Below are 11004 nucleotides of genomic sequence, written 5' to 3' on the forward strand. Positions count from 1 at the left end.
GAAGGAAGGAAGGAAGGAAGGAAGGAAGGAAGGAAGGAAGGAAGGAAGGAAGGAAGGAAGGAAGGAACGAAGGAAGGAAGGAAGGAAGGAAGGAAGGAAGGAAGGAAGGAAGGAAGGAAGGAAGGAAGGAAGGAAGGAAGGAAGGAAGGAAGGAAGGAAGGAAGGAAGGAAGGAAGGAAAAGAGAAAAAAAAAAGCTCTAAACCTGCAGTCTAGGTTAATCATCTCTGCTTCCCTCTGGGGTACACCAATTTCTCACCAGATAGACTCCCTTGCTGTTTCAATGTTTTTCTAAGTGACTCATCTGTTGTTCTCTGCACAGGAGAATGTGAGAATTTTGCTTGAATTTCTTCTTCCTTTTAATTAGAGAAAATTTTTCTACAGGAAATGACTTGTGGTTTTGTCTATTCCAATTGTGTCATATCACTGAATGTTCCCCTTCTGTGAATAAAAAAGAATAATGGAAACTTTCCAATGTGTGCTATCTTGTGATTCAGTTAAATGAGCTGACTTGAAATGCACTTCAAATTTTGACACTTTGTAACCTAATGTAAATAGTATGACCCAGAAAGACTACAAATGGTAAAAAGAGCAACGGATTCAGCCTCAGGTCATCATAGTCTCAGAAAGTTTCTGCATACTTAGCCCAGTTGTCTTCTCTAAAAAATCTATTTGATTATAAAAGACCATTTTTCCTAAGATGTACCAGTTTCATATACCACTAACGTAAAGGGTTGTTTATGCCTACTGATGTAAAGAGTTGGATGTGTTATGACAACATTGGTAATAAAGTCTAAATATTCCAAAATATTGGCTGGAGTGTTAGCACAGCGGGTACGTCCTTTGCCTTGCACATGGTTGACCTGGGCTTGATTCCTCCGCCCCTCCGGAGAGCCCAGCAAGCTACCGAGAGTATCTTGCCCACATGGCAGAGCCTGGCAAAACTACCCCTGTCTTATTCAATACGCCAAAAACAGTAACAACAAGTCTCCCAATGGAGACATTACTGGTGCCCACTCGAGCAAATCGATGAGCAATGGGATGACAGTGATACAGTGATACAGTGATTCCAAAATATAAAAATTAAAATTTGGGGGGCTGGGGGGAGGCTGAAGCGATAGTACAGTGGGTAGGGCGTTTGCTTTACACACGGCCGAACAGGGTTCTATTTCCAGCATCCCATGGGGTCCCCTGAGCACTGCCAGAGTAATTCCTTAGTGCAAAGCCAGGAGTGACCCCTGTGCATCGCAGGGTGTGACCCAAAAACAAAAAAAAAAAAAGAAGAAGGGGGGGTTGTGGAGGGAGGGATGCTGAACCAAAACTTGAACCTCTTGTAATATGTGCTCTCTCCTACGAAGTTATACCCGGGCTCTCAAGATGTCAACATTGTTTGTAGAAACTATCTTCTCTTGAAAGTCAAATCTTAACTCCAGATATGAAACACTGCCTAAGAAGTAACTTTTCTAACTTTAGCCTATAACTGCCTAAGGATAAAATAAGGGAGGCACCCATTCCTCAATTCAATTCAAGAACGTGATTAGAAATTCACAGAAACTGACTTGCAAAGGACTGAAAAAGGATTCCCCAACTGGCATCCAAGAAAGTGATTGGAAATTCACAGAAACTGAAAGAGCAAGCACAGTCCTTGTCTGGATGCAAATATCAAAACTTTCACTACACTTTGGATTGGCAAAAGTCGAAAGAGATTTCAAGTTGTGGTTGTGTCACTGGAGACACATCACAAAGGCTTCAGGTGTTTGGTTCACAAGGTCTGCAGTGGGAAGGCCCAGGACATGGAAAGAAACAAGGGGAAGAGACTAAGAGCATCCAAAAGATTAATTTGGGGGGGAGGGGAAGAGAACTGTGGAACAGAAGACAGGAAAGTAAGCAAAGATGAATGTGTAGCACGTTGTCAATCATTGTGTGTAACCCAAACAGAGACCTCATGGAGAAAACACCTCTGAAAAGAAACACAAGTTTGCACCCTGACAGTGGCGTGTGTGGGAACTATCAGTGCAAATCTGACAAGCTCCATAAGGGCGTGAGAGGGTAGGACTTCAAGAGGCTCCCCAGGAGCCTCATCCCAGGAGAAGACAACGGGTTTGGATAGCTGGGAAAGATGGGCGTTGGTGGATTGGAGATGTGTGCCAAAAGTGGCCAAAATAGCCTCTCTCAGTCTCTGTAGCACTGTCCAGTTGTTCATCAATTTGCTCAAGCGGGCACCAGTAATGTCTCCATTGTGAGACTTGTTACTGTTTTTGGCATATAGAATACACCACAGCTTGCCAGGCTCTGCTGTGCAGGCAATACTCTCCATAGCTTGCTAGGCTCTCGTGTGACTGGGATACTCACCTGGGTCAGTCACGTGCAAGGTCACAACGTCCTACCAGCTGTGCTATCGCTCCAGTCCCTGTATTGCAAATAATAAATTCCAAAGGAGGAGAGAGAGGCGGGGGAGGAGGGGAGTGCATGCCATAGTTCCATAGAGGCAGGCTGGTGGATAGCATGAGGGATCCGGGGATACTGGTGGTGGGAAATGTGCACTGGTAGATGGATGGGTGCCGAAACATTGTATGACTGAAACTCAAACATGAAAGCTTTGTAACAATCTCACAGTGACAAGGTGATTCAATAAAAATTAAAAAAAAAAAATTTAAGTATGAAGAGGCAGGCATAGGAGGGAAAAGGGCACTCAAGGGCACCAACACCCATCATTTCTTCCTCTCCTTCCCGGCTTGCCTGAGGGTCTTGGCTCCCCATCCTCACAACTTCTGGGCAGCGATTTAAAGCTCTGCACCACGCAGAGTCTGTGTGTGCACCCACATTCACCAGAGAGTTCTAGAAGCGCTGGTCTGAAGCGGGGAGTCAGTCTAGCCTGGGAGACTCTGGTATCCACGCTCGAGAGAGCCAAGTACCCCAGCAAAAACCCTCGCAGGCTTGTAAAGGGAATGTTCACCCCAAGGGGACAAACAAGTTCAGCGGCATTATCACTACCACAGGAGCCGAACAAACCCATCTCCCTCATGGAAGGGTCTCCACTTAAGCAGGCGCAGAGACCCACGCGCCAGAGACGCAAAACACAACTGCTTGAAGGGATCCTATTTGGTTCCTGCTTTCCAACTGTTTGACAATCTGAGCATCTTAGAAACAAGGAAACTTGAACACAGAGCAGTCGGTGGTTTGAGGGAATTACCTTCACTTTCCAAAGTGTGATAATGGTTGTGTTAGAACCTACCTAATAACAGGAAATTCAGGTGTTAAGACAACGTCTTCTGGAAGCGTGGCCTGGGCCCTGCGAGGACTCCAATGGCCTTAACACTCCACCGGGCACACTGCTGTCGTGGGTTCCACGTGGTTCAAAGCGTTCCCTTTGTACGCCACTCCCGGCATGCGCCGGGCCGAACTCGGTCACCAGAGAAACCGCAGACCCCAGCTCCAGGCTGGGAACTGGGTCCTTACCCAAGTTACACCGGGCGCTCATTTGCATGCCCCACCGCACAGGTATACTCTGCCGACAAATTTGGGATGCAATCCCTTCGACAAATGTGTCAGTTTCGCGAAAAGACGTCAGCACTTCCAATTTTCCTAAAGATGTCGGGGAGGCAAGTGTAGTTATTTAATCACACTAACTATAAAAGAGTAAAATATGCCTTGCCTTATAAATACAGCGGACAAAGCGAGTGGCGTGCTCGCTTCGGCAGCACATATACTAAAATTGGAACGATACAGAGAAGATTAGCATGGCCCCTGCGCAAGGATGACACGCAAATTCGTGAAGCGTTCCATATTTTGCCCCATTAAAAGAGCAAGCGTTCCGTACTTTTTGTGTGCTTACATATTTTACTCTTTGGAAAAGGGTCAGGGCTGTGCTGATCTCTAACCCAAGTGGTCTGCAGAAGAGACCATCTCCAGCTTTGCGCGCGCTTTGCACGGGGTGGCACGGTTCTAGGGGTCACCCTGCTCCACCGTGTCCAAGGCATCTCCGCAGCTGGGCTGGTTCCTTCACAGAGGCACCTGCAGATTGCGTCCGAGCAACGTTTTCATTGGTGAACGTTTGTTTGGGATGCGACCACTGCGCTTTTCCTTCACTACAGCCAGAGTTGCCATCAGAGAATCCATTCGAGTCAGGCAAATCAGCATTTCCCAGAGTTTCTTAGAGGCCAGGTGAAAACTGGCATTCACAAGCTATTTTAAATAAGACTTGTGGAAGCAAGCTGAATTTCTGGCGGTTTTGTGAACCCATCAACCGGCCGTGCCCGCCTCCGCACGACTCTCCGCCCGAGTGAAAGCGAGAGAGATGCGGGCACCTGTTCTACAAGATCTCAGAGTATCGCAATGCAGATACAGTCACTGTGCAGTGTTGCTTACTTAACTGCGTTCGCGAGCATTCGCGCTTGTAGTCATTTACTAATTTAATCATCGAATATTTCTGCAAAAAAAAAAAAATTCAACCAACAGGTCCTGCCTGGCAGTCTTTTAGCGGTCCTCTGGATGTGTTCTTGAGAGACAATATACGTCGATTTCAGGGCTCTAATGCTCTATGAGGGAAATACGAGCTGATTCACTTTCGTGATTCACTTTTACATGCAGACAACATCGCTGCACAGGTGTCCAGGTTATTTCATTGTCTGGCATAAAACGGTCATTTCTTAATACCGGAGTCAGGAAGCATCTCTGAAAAACTCCCGGCCCCTCAAGACATATCTGTGTAAATTAGAAACCTTGCTGTTTCAATGGGACAAAATATGGAACGCTTCACGAATTTGCGTGTCATCCTTGCGCAGGGGCCATGCTAATCTTCTCTGTATCGTTCCAATTTTAGTATATGTGCTGCCGAAGCGAGCACGCTATAGAATCTGCCCTCTGTATTTATAAGGCAGCGGAACTTTCATCCCTTTCATAGTTAGGGTGATTAATGAGATTAATGCAGCGCCTTCCTGTCTAGCTTCAGAAAAATTAGAAAAGACGGATTCACTTGCTTCACTAAGTTGGCATGTTTATTGTTACTTATGGCTATTCCTCGTTTGACCAGCCAGGTTTATCTTGCCACGCGGTATGTAAATGAGCTCCCGGGGCATTTTGGGTAAGAAACCCAGGCCCGAGTAAGAAACCCGGCCGGCGCACTCACCCGCGGAGCATGCCGGGAGCGGTGAGGCCCTCCTCGAAACCCAACCGAACCGAAGACCTACAAGCCGTGGGGCAAGCGGTGCTCAAGGAACCGGGCCAGCTGGTTCCAGTTAGGTGGCCCGGCGGACTGCCATGCAGCAGGCATCTTCCCGGACTCTCTCCGAGTTTGCGATCCCGTTATTTTGTTGGGTAACCAGGACTCTTGCTGGGGCACGGGGCCTCCCAGCAAAATTTGCGACATGTCACCGATATTTCCCTTGTGACTTAGGGAACTCGTGTGCTGGTTCCCGATTCTTTGTGGAAACGAACCCTCTGAGACATTCACAACTCAGTTCTGGACGGTCAGAACCACATTCTCGATTGTCTGGGCTCTGCAGCATCCACGTGTCCACCTGCGTGTCTGCCCACTCTGCATCTCTGTCCACCCTGCGTGGCTCTGTCCACTCCATGTGGGGATCGGGGAGCCCAGAAGGGTGGTTAGTACCATCACTGGTGTCTTCTAGGCACTTAAAAATTTAAAAAGTAACTTAATTTGACTGTGATAAATATTTGCCTATTAATGCTGAAACTCATGTATGCATATATACATCTAATTCTCAAACAACAATTAACACCTAAAACGCATGTTATTCAGAGTGTAAAGCAGATTCATTACAGAATTCCCCTGTAGTCCACCAACTACTCGAGGAGCTCCTTTGAAACTAGTCTTCAGTGCGTCTCAATCACTGACCAAACTGATTGACCTTAGAGAATATTGGTTTGGGTCTGAGAAATTAGTAGCACTTTAGGGAGTGAAAAATAAGGAATTTCTCTTATACTTTTAAATTATATATTACATTGTCTTTTTGATTTTTAATTTATTTTCACTGGTTAACGATATTATGGAATCTCTAGGATTTAGCTCCACACCTCAGAATATGTATATTACCACCAAAGAGATCTTTCTCGGGCCTGGGATGGGCCTGAGCGGCCCGACTTCCATCCCCTCATCATACTGCATTGCTCCCCACTTCTTCAAGGCCAGTGAGTTCAGAGGGCCAGAGTGATAGTACCGCAGGTAGGGCACTTGCCTTGCACCCAGCCAGCCAGGGTTCAATTCCCAGTACCCTACATGGTCCCCCAAACACTAGGAGTAATTCCTGAGTGCTGAGCCAGGATTATTTGAGCGCCTAACAGTCAGAATGGCAGGGTCAGATCAAAAGTCTTCCCCTCCACCCTATTTATTTTTTCTAACCCCTCCCTTTTCCCTTTAGTAAACACCACAGTTTTCACCAAGCCTGCTGGATTATGTCAGTTTTTATGCTTCATTCATCTTGTCTCTGAGCAAAATAATATGTTTACACACACACACACACACACACACACACACACACACACACACACACACAGCTCCATGACCTTTGTTTGGATTGGTTTGGGGACCACAGAGGCTGTGCTTATTCCTGGCTCTGCCTCAGGGATCACTCTGGGGAGATTCAGGGGACCATATGTGTGGCAAGAATCAGGTAGCTATGGAACCAGGGCTTACCAGTGTGTGAAAAGCACCTTACCCTCTGTACTGTCTCTCTGGCCTACATGTTTTGACCTCTGTGAGTAATGCTTTCATGAATATAGGGGTGTAACTATACTTCATGCCCTTCAGGTAAATGCTCTAGGCCATTTGCAGGCCTGAGTTTAAAAGTGCCAGAACAGTGGAACTGGTGCTGGATTCCAGCATTTTTACCCAGAGAACATGCTGCAACTCACCTATTCGGTCTGAGAGGTAAAGGAATTACACTCTTTTACAGACTTAAACCTGACCATAATTCTTGTACTTTCTTTCCTTTTACTAACCTAGACCCTACCATTATGTAAACTTGCAGGAAAAATCTACTTGCAAGAAGTAATCCAATGTTAGTGTTAAATGTTCTACTTCCTGCAGAATCCATGTTGCTTGAGTCATAGGGCCAAAGGTCAAATGTAATGAAAAATGGACAGTCCTAGAATTGATGTGACTACAGTACTCTCTCTCTCTCTCTCTCTCTCTCTCTCTCTCTCTCTCTCTCTCTCTCTCTCTCTCTCTCTCTCTCTCTCTCTCTCTCTTTTCTCTCTCTTGCTATATCGTCAGAGAGGTACATCAGCCCTGTTAAAATGACAACCCTAATAAAGAACATAACACACTGATAGAGTAAGTGGATTTTGTCTTTTTTTTTAATTCTTCCTGTGGTCCTACTGCCCCTTTAAAACTATGACACAATTTTTTGAAGTGGAAACTTGGTAAGATCAGTAGCTTTGAAAAGTTTATGAAATGGTACCGTATTTTTTCATGCACAACAAGAAAATAGTGTGAAATCATGTAAGGGTTTCTGGTATTGCTGATTCAAAAATAGAGAGAGGAACAGAAAGCCCACAGGGATTATTGCTAAATCTGTCTTTCTCTGTTTGTTATAATTCTTTTTCCTTCACAGCTTTTGAAAAGTAATTTTTTTGAAACCCCACTCTATCCTTCTCCCAGTTCCCCAGAATTAGGCAACAGTGGCTGGCCTATTGAGTTAAATTGCCCAACTATAAATTAAATATGCTTTGCTATATTTCTTCTAATGACCTGTCTTTATAATACATTGTTTCTGACTTCAAAGATACTAATAGTAAAATGATGTGCAAACTTATGATTTAAAGAAATCATCAAAAGCCCTCATGTTCTCATGTTCATGTCTTGTTAGAAACCTTATAGACTCTCAGTTTAAGGACATTTGGCTTGAGGAATCTGTAGGGGGAAGGACATAATGTTCCAGGACACAACTTTTTGTCACTGTAATAGTTTCTTCAGTTAAACTACACCCCTCTCTCTTTTTAAAATAGAGGGGCCCCACCCAACAGTACTGGAGATGAGGGGTGGCCTGCAATCCCGCCACTGTGCTCCACCATCTGAACACCTCCCTGGCCCTCAAACCACTTTTAAAAACCAATGAATTCTGAAAAGAGGGAAAGAATGTTTATCAAAGACAGAATAAAACACTTGAAAGTTGACAGATAAAATATTCTTATAATGAAATGTTTGTAGTGGTTTTAAATGGTCAGATGTAAACAGAAGTAGCAAGAAAGCATATTTTTACATCATGGCACCAGTAAACAATGTGCCAATAAAAAGCTCGAGCAGAGTGATAGTACAGAACAGAAGGCTAAGGCTCTTGCCTTGCAGCTTTCCTTCCTGTTTGATCCCTGGAAAAACATATGGTTCTCCCCCATATTCCAAGCGCCACCGCAGGTGGGTAATCCACAAGCAAAGAGCCAAGAGCTGCCTGGTATAGCCCCCAAAACAAAAATACAAAAAAAAGTTAGAGCAGAATTTCTCACAAGTGATTCTTTATGACCCTTTTAAAGCAAGAAATTCTTTCCAGACCTCCCATAGGGCTGAAATTGTTTATTATACTATTTAAACATTTTAAAATATGAACCAGGTCTAACTCTTTGTCTTTATATTTATTATAAACTCCAAAACCAATAAAATTTAAGGGGCCAGAGCAATAGTACAGCAGAGTTTACCTTACTTGCAGCAGACCCTGTATTCAATCCTAAGCATCACATAGGGTCTCCTGAGTAATACCAGGAGTTATTCCTGAGTGCAGAGTCAGGAGTAACCCCTGAGTATCACCAGATGTGACTCTAAAACCAAATAAATAAATAACCCCCAAATTTATAAATTAAATACAAAACAGTAAGAGAAAGTAATTTAGATTAACAATATTAATTTATTGCTGTGGAAGATTTGTTCAGTTGAAACCGAATTGCCATTGTTGTGTTTCAAAGTGGAAAAATGTAGTTTAAGGTTCAGTTTTATACTTAATCTATCTATTTCTATATTTTGATTACTACAAAAAATAGTTCATGTAGGCATATCATTATAATTGAAAACTTTTTGCTACCAAATGGTAGAAATACTGGAGCATACTTGTTTTGTTTATCTGGGGGCCACACTAGTTGTGCTCAGGACTTACTTCTGACTCTGTAATAGAAATCACTCCTGATAGGGCTCAGGGAACCATAAGGGGTGCTGGGGATCAAACTCAGGTTGACCTGTGCTAGACAAGTACCCTATCCACTTCCTACCCACTTATACTATTGCTTTAGCATCCCCGTTTGTTTTCTTTCGTATTTTAACACCTTTGATCTTTGATATCATGACAGAAAAGACGACAGATAGAAACTGAGAGTCTCTGAAATAAGGTCATTTACAAATATCTGACCTTAGAGTTGGTGTGCTACCAGTGAGCAATACTTAATGCCAAAATACTACTTGAAAACTATATTTATTTCAGCATGAAATTAGCATGACAGTATAAACGAAGTAAGCACTTTAACATATATTTAATCAAAATATTGTGCCAAAAACAGGAACAAGACACATGTATATGAAACTAGTCTTTAAAATGTTTCTGATTTTACAGAGAGAGAGAACAAAAGGGAATTCCCTGCCATAGTGGCAGGGTGGGGTGGGGGGAAACGGGACTGGGGAGGGGGGAGGGATGTTGGGTTTACTGGTGGTGGAGAATGGGCACTGGTGAAGGGATGGGTTATCGAACTTTGTATGGGGGAAACATGAGCACAAAGATGTATGGATCTGTAACTGTACCCTCACGATGACTCTCTAATTAAAAATAAACTAATAAAAAAAAAAAGAAAAAAATGTTTCTGATTTTAAAAATCTTAAAAACCTATTTTTTTCCATTTCAACCCTGAGATCATATACTACTGGAAGGAAAGAAGGAATTAAAGAAGTGTTTTATTTATCTCCTTGGAACACTGGTTGGCCAATATTCCAACTATTGTTGGCAAAGAGAGAAAAAGAATTAATGGAGAGTGTCTGTATAAAGAAATTTTCCCTCCCACCTCCAAAACAAGGCAAACAGGTTCCGACAGGAAAACAAGTTTGACATAGGTTATCACAGGCCATGTAGTTTTCCAGACAGGGCCAGCACTATGGTTGAATCAAGAATTGAGCTTGAGAATGCAGAATTTCACAAACAGAGTTAGAGGTTCCTGAAGTTGATCAAAATTGATCATAAATCAAATTTCATTAATATTCTTTTCATTCTGCTTCAATTTAGAACATTCAAATTTCCATGAAATCGTTATTTGTATAGAATGATCCGAAAGCATTTGGTTTTCACTTGGCACAAACACATCATTTATATTATTCAGACTCCCTCTGCTGATTTCTCTCTCATTAGCCACTACAAAGTAGTACATTACTCAGGTCATTTTCATGATGTGCCATCAAACTACTGACTTACTGAAGGGTTGAAATGGTGATGTTTTGCATGTGAGAGTCCCTGGGTTTTAGCCCCAGCACCTATTGACTCTCCAAGCATTACAGGGAGCAGCTACACCCTACAGAAACAAATGGGGTAGGGGGGAATCTGAAACCAGAACCAAATTCTTGTACCCAAAAGGATAGTTCAGTGGTTATAAGCTTGCTTTCCAAACATAAGGTCTCAGATGCAATCCTCAGCCCTACCATATGCATTGAGTTTGCTCCTGACAGCTCTAGTGTCAGTGAGAAGCAATTTCCCCTTTCACCACAGGTAGGTATGAATGAACACCAAAACAAAAGGGATGTGATCAAACTTAGGACTCTTAAAATCAAAATCCATCTGCTGCTTTATTCTGTCATTTACTCTAACTTAACCCTAAAACTTTCCCAATAGAGTGTTAACCCGAAAGATCTTTTTAAATTATTTGAAATTCTTGGGTAATCAATAAGAAACAAAAAATAAATTAATTCTAGATATTATGTTCTGAATTGCAAAAGAAAAAAATCAGTCTCAGACAAGTTCATTTCCAATTGCCAAACTGCTTCTGAGTTACTCTTTTTAAACGTTTCTCCCCCTCTTATTCTT

At 43.0% G+C, this 11004-nt stretch overlaps 2 non-coding genes across 2 annotated transcripts; one reads left to right on the top strand and one right to left on the bottom strand.

The window, feature by feature from the left end:
* Positions 1-3683: 3683 nt before the first annotated feature.
* On the top strand, positions 3684-3790 carry LOC129403797 (U6 spliceosomal RNA). The gene has a single exon (XR_008629458.1). It is a non-coding gene; the product is annotated as a U6 spliceosomal RNA (small nuclear RNA).
* A 947-nt stretch (positions 3791-4737) lies between these two features.
* Positions 4738-4844, bottom strand: LOC129403798 (U6 spliceosomal RNA). The gene has a single exon (XR_008629459.1). It is a non-coding gene; the product is annotated as a U6 spliceosomal RNA (small nuclear RNA).
* Between the last annotated feature and the right edge of the window lie 6160 nt (positions 4845-11004).

Source organism: Sorex araneus, chromosome 3 (assembly GCF_027595985.1).
Source record: "Sorex araneus isolate mSorAra2 chromosome 3, mSorAra2.pri, whole genome shotgun sequence".
NCBI lineage: Eukaryota > Metazoa > Chordata > Mammalia > Eulipotyphla > Soricidae > Sorex > Sorex araneus.